This window comes from Panthera uncia, chromosome B4, assembly GCF_023721935.1.
Source record: "Panthera uncia isolate 11264 chromosome B4, Puncia_PCG_1.0, whole genome shotgun sequence".
Lineage (NCBI taxonomy): Eukaryota > Metazoa > Chordata > Mammalia > Carnivora > Felidae > Panthera > Panthera uncia.
In genome coordinates, this window is record NC_064809.1 from 97,577,002 (window position 1) to 97,590,436 (window position 13,435).

A 13,435-nucleotide genomic window follows, 5' to 3' on the forward strand; every position below is an offset into this window, starting at 1 on the left:
TTGTGCCACTTTGTATTTCCTTCTTCCTGTCTCCTGGCCCTCCCAACCCTCTCCCATCCTCCAGTAACCACTGATGTGCTTTCTGTCACTACAGATTAGTTTGCATCTTCCAGAAGAAAAACAAATTTTAAGTTCACTAGTTTAAGATAGACTAAAATGAGGTACGGAAAAACTTAAATTATTTTTGAATATTAAAAACTTTTTTGAGATTCCTCTATCTTGAAGCCTGAGGCAACACTGTAATGCAGTGGCTAAAGGCTTTAACTTTAGAGTCAGCAGGTATGCTCTGGCATCTTGGCTATCTCATTTACTTGTTGTGTGACCTTGGGCAAGTTACTCAACATCCTAACTGAGATGAACAATTTCCCCATACTTAGGAGAAAGGATTGAAAATAGCATCTATCCCATAAAAATGTTGTGAAATTGTGGCCTGTACATACAATACATTCAACCAATGGTAGCCCTATTTCTTTAGACTTCAAAGAACACTAACCCAATTTTAAGTAAAGGAAACAACCCTATTTAGCCAGTATAATCTTAAGGTAACCATTTTAGAAGTTTTATGTGAGAATTTTAAAAATTCAGTGTGCTAGCCATGGTGTCAGATGACTCTGACTCAAGTCCTTTTCTTAAGTCCTCCATTGGTTTTCCTTCCTCATAACTATTTCCCCAAGTGTCATGATTTTCCTTTCTTTGTAATTCCATCCCTAGCCAACATGTGACCTGACAATCATCTGATTTCATCTTTATGATTTGACAAATGACCAAAGTAAAGTGAATGATAGTCATTCTAGCAAAGTAGAATGAGTGGTGGCTACCACTTGAGGTGACAGACACCATGGAAATAGAGATAACTGAAGAAACTAGTTTTTTGTGTGTGTGATAAATGTTCTTTAACAGTTTTCCCCTTTATATTCAATTACTTCTGTTGCTCTTTCTGAGCTGTCAAGATCTGCCAGGTTCATACTTGATAAAATGCTCTGTCTACAACAGAAACTAATTGAGCTCCACTTACCAGCCTAGCCCAATCTAATATCCAGGGCAAGTTCTGCTTTTATGGAGGAGAGATACTGCATCTCGGAATTCCTTTGTGTGCTCTTTTCAATGAAGTTTTAGCATTGCATCATTAAAAATAGTCCTGAGAAATTATGTGTGTGTGGCAGATAGACCCTAAGGTAGCTCCCAGTGGTCTCTGTCTTCTAATATTAATGTCCTTCTTTAAGCTCCTACCCCTAAATATAGGTATTTTGAAAATAAAATAAAAGGTATTTTGAAAAATAAAAGGTATTTTGCCAGCCCAAAATGGATTTATTTTGGAAAAACAGAATTGCAATTCAGGACCAGCAAGTTATAGCAAAACTATTGATTGTCTAACAAAGGCAAAGAATGTTATTTTATGGAAAAGGAGGACATTGGGAGGGTTTGTTTTTGAACAAAAATCCATTGGAGAAAAGCACGAGTCTAGGGTAGTGGCAGTTTCTCATTGGCAGGGTTACAGGGGTAGTTAGTTTCTTGTAGCAGATGCAATGTACATCTTTCCCTCTTGGGGCCTGTGATTAATGATTCTTGCCTGTTGAGAATGCTTGTTTCAGGGATCTGTAATTGACAATTCTCCCTATAATTGACACTAAGTGGTATGGCTTCCCATTCCAGCTTTTCCTTCTATTATCCCAAGTCCACTTTAGTGAGGTTTCCCTTTATTAATTTTCATAAGATGGAGCCTGTAAATTGCTTTGAACCAATATAATTTGGCAAAGGTAATAGGATATTATTCCCATAATTATATTATATTATAATATCATAGATGTGGTGGGATACATCACTCTCATCATTATGTTACATTATGTAAGAATCCATCTTGGTAGCAGAATTGTTCTTTCTCATTTTCCTGCTGGCTTTGATGAAGCAAGCTGCTGTGTTGTGAACTGCCTATGGAGAGGACCATGTGGCAAGAAACTCAGGTGGCCTCTAGAAACTGAAAACAGCCTCTGGATGGCAGCCAGCAAAAAACATCTACAGCCCCGAGTCCTACAGCTGCAAGGAAATGGATTCTGCCAAAAATCTCAGAGAATCTGGAAGCAGATTCTTCTTTGCTTGAGCCTCCAAATGGGAACAGAGTCCACCCAAAACATTCGGTGTAACCAGGAGAGACCCAAAAGTGGAAACCCCAACTAAGGTGTGCCTGGGCTCTTAACCCACACAGAAACAGAGATAATAAAGTGTATTGTTTTAAGCTGCTAAATTTATGGGATTTGTTGCACATAAATATAAAATATACAGATTTTGGTATCTAGAAGTGGGGTGCTCTTGTAACAAATACCTAAAAATATGTCCATGGTATAGGAACTGAGTAGTGGGTGGAGGCTGGAAGAATGTTGAAAAGCATGATAAAGCATGAACAGATTATCAGTAGAAATATGAAAATGAGGACATTAACATTGAGAACGCAGAAGGAAATGAGGAACATGTTATTGGAAACTAGAGGAAAGGGAATCCTAGTTGCAGACAACTTAGTAAAATTACCTCCTGCCGTTATGTTGAAAGCAGAACTTGTAAATGATGAATTTGGTTATACAGTTACGGAGATTTCCAAGCAAAGTGTTGAAGGTGACTACTGGTTTATTCTTGCTACGTAAGAGTAAAATTCAAGAAAAGAGAGACAGTTTAGGGAAGAACTATTAAACAAAAAGGGATCAGGACTTGATAATTTTGAAAATCTTCATCCTCCCCAGATGGTAAAAATATTAACACTAGGAAATGGATTCTGAACACTATCAGGAAAGCTTGTTCTAGGGATGCCTTGGTGGCTCAGTTGGTTAAGCATCCAGGTTTCAGTTCAGGTCATGATCTCATGGTTTCATGGGTTCAAGCCCCATGTCAGGCTGCATGCAGGCAGTGTGGAGCCTGCTTGGGATTCTCCCTCTCTCTCTCTCTTTCTCATCTCTCTCTCTCTCCCTCCCTCCCCCTCCCTCCCTCCCTCCCTCTCTCTCTTTCTACTCCTCCCCTATTCACACTGTCTCTGTCTCTCTCAAATAAATAAACTTAAAAAAAAAAAAAAAAAGGAAAGCTTACTCTAGAGAAAATTCCCAGGGAATAAGTCCACAACCTTTTGTTAAAACCTGAAAGAGATCAAAGGACAAGGTCTTTAATCACACAAAGGGCTTTTTCAGTAGAAGGGTGTGCCTCACATCTTCTCAATCAAACCTCTTGGCCTCTAAGAAGTTTAAAGATGCTATTTCTCAGCCCTAGGCTCTCAGCAGGAGCCAAAGACAGAGATGAGGTTATTTTGAAACAAACTATAGCTTGTGTGGTCTTTGTCTAATGGAGTAAACCCCACTGAAATACATGAAGACCCATCAAGTTCTTGAGGAACTTATTTCAGCAAAAACAATGCCAGTTTGGAATGAGAAAGACAGAATTATAAAACAAAAGGAGGCTGCCAGACCCCCCCAAATTTTACTGGCAGGAAATAGGCTGATAAACCTACTCATGTGTAAACATGCTACCTTCAATAAAAAAGGAAAGATGACTCAGAGGGCTGAACCCAGAGGGCAGAATCCAAAGCCATGGAGGATTATCCCAAAGACAAAGAACCTAATCAAGGAACTCCCAACATTTACCTAGTTGTATTTCAAAATGTTATGGACCAAGGACTTCTTTTTACCTTTCATTTTCCCCCTTTTTGAACTGTAATGTTTATAACTATTATACTAAATCTGTGCCAGCATTGAATGTTGGGTATGTTGGAGCCAGATAACTTGTTTCTTTTAGTTTCTCAGGTCCATAAATGAAGAGTAATTGTACTCAGGAACTATCTTTTTCTGAGTCCACTCAAAACTGGCAGCTTTCCAAGTGACAAGTGTTGTATATGATGGTTTCCTGTGCCTTTTTCCTAGTGGTAAGATGCTTCTCCCTCATTTTCCCTTCTGATCTCCCACTACTACCTTCTATTTGCTGAAACTAACTAGTGACCAGTTGGCAAACGGATACTGGGAAATATGGTTTAACCTGGTCATATCCTGTGATTCAGAGTGTAGAGCAAGGGAGAGCCTGGGAATGATGAATCTGAGAGAAAATAGGCCAGTAACCACCACAGAGTCTGCACTTAGAGTGCTTTTTACACCTGGAAATTTGCTACAACTCAACCCTAATTTGGTCTGTTCTCATGAAAGATTAGACCCTCTTTCCCATTTCTATCCTGTTTTTGTCAGTGTCTTTTTGCCTGTTAGGTCAACATTTACTTTTTCCTTTATTGACTTAGTCTAATTGACAGGAACATTGCCTACTATCAAGACAAATAATTAGATCATTTTTCCTTTTCATTACTGAATTCCCCCAATAGCAATGATATAACCTTCCATTTTATAATGGAACCTTCCCTTCCACATAAACTATATTTTCCATTTTCCTAGTGCTTCATCTCTTTCACTGTACTTTAGCCATGTACAAACCATTTAAACCATCTACAAACCATTTAAACAGATGCTCATTCATCAAATTGAAGCAATCCCCAAGGTCTAATCCAACTTATATCAAGGAAACTCTTGCATACAGGAAACTAAATTTAGGGTTGTTTATGAAATCTCATTCCTAAAGCCCTGTAAACATTATCCAATCTCTTCTTGGGTCTCCTCCCCACCACCGAGATCATAAAACTGAAGCCTCTCTTCATTTTCTATATCTATCCCATATTTCACCAGTTTCTCCTCCTCTAAAGCAAAATAAGCACCCCAGTTTCTTGCAGCCCACATTCTCCACTTGCATCCTAGTGGATGATATAGATTATGAGCTTAGACCACGTGATTACCTAACAATGGTGAAGATAATTGTCATTTTCTTAACTAGGAAGCGTATGATTCGTAAGAACAGACCTAGGAGTTCTATTAATCTAGTTGTATTGCCAGTCTGGCCTTGAGAGGCTACGTTGAGGTGAGGATATCAGAACTCTGACAAAACAAAGCTAAAGTTTGGAATAGACATCAATAAACCAGGGGATGCAGGTAATCCTAACTTCATCTGACCTTAGATTCTCTTCTACTTTGGCCCAAGACAGATTTGAACAATTTCTGAACCAAAACACACAGCCACTTAAACAGGGGAGCTATCCATTCCTTAACCTCTGTTTCCTAACAGTCCTAAGAAGGCTGCCCTGGGCAGCTGTCAAGAGCAGCAGTTCTTAAATGTTTAATGTTAAAAAATTATGGAAAATTCCAAAGAGCTTTTGTTTATATGGATTAAATTTGTTGATATTTATTGTGTTAGAAATTATAGCAGGATTTTTAAAAAATTAATTCATTCCTGGGGCACCTGGGTGGCTCAGTTGGTTAAGCATCTGACTCTTGGTTTTGGCTCAGGTCATGATCTCACAGTTCATGGGTTCAAGCCCCAGATCAGGCTCTGCACTGGTAGCACAGAGCCTATTTTGGATTCTCTATTGCCCTCTGTCTTTGCCTCTCCCTCCCCCCAACTTCAAAATAAATAAATAAAACTTTAAAAAGAAATTGATCAATTTCTGGGGTGCCTAGGTAGTTCATTCAGTTAGGTGTCTGACTCTTGATCTCAGCTCAGGTCTTGATCTCAGGGTCATGAGTTCAGGCCCCGCGTTGTCTGCACTGGGTGTGTGAAGCCTACTTAAAAATTTTTTTTGATTCCTTTAAAGATTACAATACCCATTATATTTTAACATAAATAACATTTTTTTATTAAATGTATTTTCCAGAATAATTTAGTGAGTACTATTGGTTTTACATTTTTGCATATCCCTTTAATGGCTGGCTTTATAGAGGACAGCTCAGTTCTTTTTTTAATTTTAATGAAAGTATAATTGATATACAATATTAGTTTCATGTATACAATACAGTGTTTGACAATTATGTACATTACAAAATCCTCACCACAATCAGTTTAGTTGCTGTCTTTCACCATACAAAGTTATTACAATAACTTTGTATTGATGATATTGATGATATTCCCTGTGCTGTACTTTCCATTTCTGTGACTTATAACTGGAAATTTGTACCTGTTTTTTTTTTTTTTAATTTTTCAATATTTATTTTTGAGAGAGAGCGATAGAGCATGAGTGGAGAAGGGGGAGAGAGAGACACACACAGAAATCCAAAACAGGCTCCAGGCTCTGAGCCATCAGCACAGAGCCCAATGCAGGATCAAACTCATGAGCTGTGAGGTCATGACCTGAGCCGAAGTTGGACACTCAACCAATTGAGCCACGCAGGCCCCCTGGCAGTTTGTACCTCTTAGTTCTCTTCCACTATTTCACTTATCCCATAATCCCTTCCCCTCTGGCAACCCCCAGTTGTTCTTTGCATTATATGAGTCTCTTTCTGTTTGTTTGTTTTGTTTTTTAGATTTCACATGTAAGTAAAATCGTGTAATACTTGTCTTTCTCTGTCTGACTTATTTTACTCAGCATAAAACCCTCTATGTCCATCCATGTTGTTGTGAATGGCAAGATTTCATCCTTTCTTGTGGCTGAGTAGTAATCCATAATCAATTGTGTATTTTTTTTTCAACGTTTATTTATTTTTGAAAGGCAGGGACAGATAGAGACAGCACAAGTTGGGGAGGGGCAGAGAGAGAGGGAGACAAAGAATTTGAAGCAGGCTCCAGGCTCTGAGCTGTCAGCATAGAGCCTGACACGGGGCTCGAACCCTGAGCCATGAGATCATAACCTCAGCTGAAGTCAGACGCTTAACCGATAAGCCACCCAGGTGCCCCTATTGTGTATGTTTATCACATCTTCTTTATCCATTCATCTATCTGTGGACACTTAGGTTCCTTGCACATCTTGACTATTGTAAATAGAGCTGTAATATGCATAGAGCTGCATGTATCTTTTTGAATTAGTCTTTTTGTTTCTTCAGCTAAATACCCAGAAGTGGAATTACTGGGTTGTATGATATTTCTGTTTTTAATTTTTTGAGGTAATTCTGTACTGTTTCCATAGTGGTTGCACCATTTACAGTCCCACAAACAGACTGGTGTGAGGTAATACCTCACTGTGTTTTATTTGTTTGTTTTTATTTTACAGAGAGAGAACACGGGGGAGTTGGGGAGAGGGGCAGAGGATGAGAGAGAGAATCTTTTTTTTTTTTTTTAATTTTTTTTTTAACTTTTATTTATTTTTGAGACAGAGAGAGACAGAGCATGAACGGGGGAGGGTCAGAGAGAGGGAAACACAGAATCTGAAACAAGCTCCAGGCTCTGAGCTGTCAGCACAGAGCCCGACGCGGGGCTAGAACTCACGGACCACGAGATCATGACCTGAGCCGAAGTCGGCTGCTTAACCGACTGAGCCACCCAGGCGCCCCTGAGAGAGAGAATCTTAAGCAAACTCCATGACCAGCATGGAGCCTGACTCAGGGCTCAATTCTACAGCCACAAGATCATGACCTGAGCCGAAATCAAGAGTCAGACACTCAACTGACTGAGCCACTCAGGCACCCCTCTCACTGTAGTTTTGATTTGCAATTCCCTGATTTTTAGTGATGTTGAGCACCTTTTCATGTGTCTGTTGGCTTCCTGCATGTCTTCTTTGTAAGAATGTCTATGCAAATCCTCTGCCCATTTTTAAAATTGGATTATTTGCTTTTATATGTGTGTTGAGTTGTATGAGTGTGTGTTGAGAATGTATTTTGGATATTAACCTCCTATTGAGTATATCATTTGCAAATATATTGTCTTTCAGTAGGTTGCCTTTTCATTTTGTTGATCATTTCCCTCACTGTGCAAAAAAAAAAAAAAGTTTTAATTTGATGTAGTCCCAATTTTTAATTTTTGCTTTTATTTCCCTTACTTGAGGGGACAGATCTGGAAAAATAGTGCTAAGGCCAGTGTCTAATAGTTTACTGTCTATGTTTTCCTTGAGGAGTTTTATGGTATCAGGTCTTATATTTAGGTCTTTAATCCATTTTGAATTTATTTTCATGTTCAGCATAAAAAAGTGGTCCCATTTCATTCTTTTGCATGTATCTGTTCAGTTTTCACAACACTATTTATTGAAGATACTGTCTTTTCCCCATTGTATATTCTTGTCACATTTGGCATAAATTAATTGACAATATAAGCATGTGTTTATTTCTGGGCTTTCTGTTCTCTTGATCTATGTGTCTATTTTTGTACCAATACCATACTGTTTTTATTACTATAGCTTTGTTATATAGTTTGAAATCTGGGATTGTGATACCTTCAGCTTTGCTCTTTCTTTCTCAAGATTGCTTTGGCAATTCAATGTCTTCTTTGCACAGTTCCATATAAACTTTAGGATTACTTCTTTTAGTTCTGTGAAAAAATATTATTGGTATTTTGATGAAGATAGCATTGAATCTGTTGATTGTTTTGGGTAAGTATGGACGTTTTAACAGTATTAATTATTCCAGTCAATGAGCATATCTTTTCATTTGTTTGTCATTTTTCAATTTTTTTCATCAATGTTTTATAGTTTTCAGAGTGCAGATCTTTCACCTTCTTAGTTACATTTATTCCTAGGTATATTATTCTTTTTGGTGTAATTATAAACGGGATTATTTTCTTTATTTCTTTTTCTATTAGTGTATAGAAATTCAACAGACTTCTGTATAATTGATTTTGTATCCTGCAACTTTCCTGAATTTATTTATTAGTTCTAATAGTCTTTTGGTGGAGTCTTTAGGGTTTTCTACATACTGTATCATGTCATCTGCAAATAATGACAGTTTGACTTTCCCCTAATAGTTTGGATGCTTTTTATTTCTTTTTCTTGTTTGATTTTTGTGGCTAGGACTTCCAGTACTATGTTCAGTAAAAGCAATGAGAGTAGACATCCTTGTCTTATTCCTATCTTAGAGAAAACACTTCCAGCCTTTCACCATTGAGTATGATGTTAGCTATGGGTTTGTCATATATGGCTTTTATTATGTTGAGGTATGTTCCCTCAAACCCATTTTGTGAAAGTTTTTATCATGAATGTTGAATGTTGTCAGATGTTTTTTCTGCATTTATTACAATGATCATATGATTTTTATCCTTCATTTTGTTAATGTGATGTATCACATTGATTGGTTTGCTGATATTGAGTCATCCTTGCATACGCTGGACATCCTGAATGATTCTTTCAATGTATTTTTTTTCAGTTTTAATTTTAATTCCAGTTAGTTAACACGCTAATGTATTTTTATTTTTTTATTTTTATTTTTTTTACATTTATTTATTTTTGAAAGACAGAGTGAGACAGAGTGCAAGTGGAGGAGGGGCAGAGAGAGAAGGAGACACAGAATCTGAAGCAGGCTCCAGGCTCTGAGCAAGCATTCAGCACAGAGCCTGATGCGGGGCTCGAACCCACGAACCGTGAAATCATGACCTGAGCCGAAGTCGGACACTTAACCGACTGAGCCACCCAGGCGCCCCCACTAATATATTTTTAAATTCAGTTTGATAATATTTTGAGGATTTTTGCATCTATGTTCATCAGGAATATTGGTTTGTAATTTTGGTTTTTTGTACTTTGGTTCTGGTAGAATGAATTTGGAAGCAGGCCTTCCTCTTCTATTTTTTAGAATAGTTTGAGAAGAATATTAATTTTTTTTAAAATTTATTTTCAGTGTTTATTTATTTTTGAGAGAGGGAGAGCACAAGCAGGGAAGGGGCAGAGAGAGGCTCTGAGCACAGAACCCAACTCAGGGCTTGAACGCACGAACTGTGAGATCATGACCTGAGCCAAAGTTGGACGCTTAACTGACTGAGCCACCCAGGTGCCCCTGATATGGCCTTCTCTTTATGACTTTACCTGTGGAAGGTCCATTCTGCTAGTCTTCAGGTCATTTTCACAATGAGTTGCATTACATGTAGTTGTTGCCTTGGTGTGTGTCCAAGAGAGGAGGTGAGCTCAATCTTCCTTCTGTTGGTGAATCTTCCCCTGCCTGTTGGTGAATTCTACTTTCTGAAAATCTAAAATCATTCTTGTTCAGTACATTATGATTGTTACTATTTAAACAAGAGAGTACTATTAACATCAGCGAACGTTTTACTTCCAAAATGAGGCTACCTTCTGAGCGGGGTTGCCACAGAGCAAATACAGGACAACTCAATTCTTATATCTGCTTCTATATTTAATCTGTTCTGATATGTTGTTTTAGTTGAATTAAATTTAGAGAATCCAGTCTCATACACATATGTAATTGGAGAAGGAAGGAGAATTTTAATAGTTTTTTTAAAAAGATAATTGTGAATATTCTTCTTTGATATCACACCTCCAAAACCCTATAAGTGATAGTTTCTTAAAAATTAGTAGCAATGTGGAATCTGAAGCTGTATGGATGGACATTTGTATACTGTAACATTAAAATCCACTGATGTATAATGGGGTATCTTGAACTTTGAATGGAACTATGCATTATTTTGTAACATCATGCATTGGTCATTTGGAAAATAGTGGTTCACTGAGGTATACATATCTTCCAAATTCTGATACATCTCATTTTGAATTATCAAAAACTCACATTTATTACCATTGTCACTGATCTCATCAGAAAAGTCCTTAAGAATTAGGAAATTGTCAGGGTGCCTAGGTGGCTCAGTCGGTTGGGTGTCCAACTTCAGCTCAGGTCATGATCTCACGGTCCATGAGTTTGAGCCCCGTGCCAAGGTCTGTGCTAACAGCTTGGAGCCTGGAGTCTGCTTCTGATTCTGTGTCTCCCTCTCTCTCTGCCCCTCCCCCGCTCATGCTCTGTCTCTCTCTCTCTGTCAAAAATAAATAAACATTAAACAAAAATTTTAAAAATAATAATAATAATAAATAAATAAAAGAATTAGGAAATTGTCAAACTCATGGATGGATACAAGTTTCCCAAAATTCTGAATTTCTCTTGAAAGCTCAAATTTTATCTTTAACAACAAATGCCACAGTTTGTTTTCATTGAAGTGACAGACTTCACTAAGTTTTGAGACGATATCTGCCAGATACCCAAGTCTGAATAACTGTAGTTTGTCTGTCATTCCTTCAAGTAAAAATGGTGTTCCATATAAAAAAAATGGCTTGTTCAACTCACAACCGAATCACATAAATCCTTGTCCTCAGGACAACCATTGTGCCTAGGTATCCAGCAGGAATGCTGTATGCACTTTGTATCATAGAATTTTTAAAAGACATGGAATTAGTAGTTCATGTGAAATAAAATGAGTAATTATTGCTATTTTATCAAGCATATAATTAAATGAAACTTTTTTTTTTCTTTGTGAGTATATAGCAGTGAAGAATGCAATGGCTATCAGTATAGGCTGGTATCACTGCGATGATTTCTGTTAAGGCACCAGCAATTTTACCACCATTGCCTTCGTATTATAGTACAAATGTCAACACAGTTTGAAAGGCAAGTAGTGTCTTAGTATTATTTTGTAAATAGTTTTGACCCTGCGGTTACTTGAAAGGTTTTCAGGGACTTCATGTCATCCACAGACCACATTTTGAGAACTGCTGGCCATAAGCGAACCTAACTTGTAAGTGTGGTAGCAATCCATTTTCACATAATTTGCATTTATGCACAACTTTTCACACTCTCAGACCAGTCTATGCTATTATAACCAATACTGGCCTAACTGCTCTCACCAACTTACTGGTAATCATGACCCATCATAGTCTATTCTGGCTCTAGCTCAGTCCCCCATTTCTAACCCTCCATTCTTCTTGCCAAAATAAAGACTCCTGGCCTCTATTTTTGTCTAACTAGTCAAACCCCCACACTAATTTTCTAATGATTTCATTTTAATTCTTAATCTTGTTGCCAGGAACAAACCTAATCCTTCAGGGTAGAATTTTATTTCATTGTTTGTGTTTAATGAATTAAAGAAATTCATCGATTTTAAAATGAATTTTCTATAAATCTACTATTTCACTTGCTAGAGAGATGGCATTTGGTTTGGCCTTAAAGAGTGACATGAATTGGACAGGTGAAATGAGATTGTAGGTTTTTCAAAGTATGAGAAACAATAATAGTTGTATGAAGGTAAAAAGGCACAGGGACTTCTTGGGAAGAGGCAAGATGGATGCAAATAATAGAGTAATTAAAGATAAGGTCAGAAAGGTAGTAAGGGGTCATCTTGTGGAAGGTGTTGAAAGCCTAGAGTTTGGTAAGCAATGAGGAGCCACCAGAGGTGTTTCAGCAGAGGCAGAGGTAATGGGGTAAAACACGTTCAATGATAGAAGCATTATTTGCTTAAGATTTATTTGGGAACTAGAGATGAAAAGAATTTGGTGGCGAAAAGGGACTTGAGGCAAGAAAACCGGGTTGGAGGCCTGAACTAGGATGGTGACCCTAGAAGGGGAAATAGGTAGAAATAGAGTTTGAAAATACTGTGGGAACTATGATCAGTTAAGTGGTGGTGAGGGAGAAATGGTTGTGAAAAAGATGATTAGAGCTTCAAGCACGAGTTACTGGGAAATGTTTGATGTTATTCACAGGAATCAGGAAGTCAGAAAGAGGAACGGTTTGTGTGAGGCAAAATGGTGTGTTCAGTTCTCTACCTATTAGGCAAATAAGTAGCATACTCAAGGGGGAACTAATTTTGTAGCACTTACAAGAACTGGAACCTAACACATATTAGAAGATTGTGGTTATTAGGCATATAAGTGGCTATCCTCAAGGGGAAACTAATTTTATAGCACTTACAAGAACTGAAAGGTAATAGATAGTAGGATGTTAGAAAATGGTGGTGAGAGCTGGACTGGCTTTATATTGTCTCTTTACAATATAAACACAAAGGGGAAGATGCACTCAGTATTTTAATTCTCTGTAGAGTTTCTTTGTAGACATCTGTAGCTTTTCTGTGGTCCACATATCACAAAGACGTCTGTAATAAAGTGATACATGTTTATTGAATGATTTGTATGTGTTCTTTATTATGCTAAATTGTGTCAGTTGATCCTCACAACCACACTTAGATATTTTTAACTGGATTTTCATAAGAGAAATCAAGGTGCAAAGAGGCTCAGTAACTTTCTCAAGGGCAAACGAGAATAACATTTAAAACCAGGTTCTGTACAGTTTCAAAGTTCTTGTTTCTTCTACTCTATATGACTAAAGTATTTACTTGCCCTTGTGCTTTTTCCTTTTCACAAAATGAAAAGGAAGTAGTACCTTTTAGCATGGAGTATTGGTTTTCACTATCTGATTGTATCCAGAGATTCATGTAATTCCTGCTTAGGACATCTATCTTAAGAAAGGCTTGTACTCAGGGACTCTTTTTTTTCTTACAGTTTTATTGAGATATATTTGACATAACATCACTGTATAAGTTTAAGGTTATAGCATAAAAATTATGTTATTAAATTATTACTGCAATAAGTTTAGTTAGCATCCATCATCTTATATACATAAAATAAAAGGAGAAAGTAAAAAAAAAAAATTTTTTCCCTTGGTGATAAGAACTCTTTGAACAATTTTCC

The 13,435-nt window shown here is 37.3% G+C and overlaps 1 long non-coding RNA gene across 6 annotated transcripts in view; it reads left to right on the forward strand.

Moving 5' to 3' along the window:
- Positions 1–13,435, forward strand: part of LOC125920309 (uncharacterized) — a 166,063-nt gene that overhangs the window by 14,862 nt on the left and 137,766 nt on the right. Inside the window, exon 5 of one of the 6 annotated variants that reach the window (XR_007457008.1) lies at positions 1,907–2,933. The exons of the other annotated variants lie outside the window; for them this stretch is intronic. This is a non-coding gene — a long non-coding RNA (uncharacterized LOC125920309). Of the gene's footprint in view, positions 1–1,906; positions 2,934–13,435 lie in introns of those variants that run through there. 6 annotated transcript variants of the gene reach the window in all.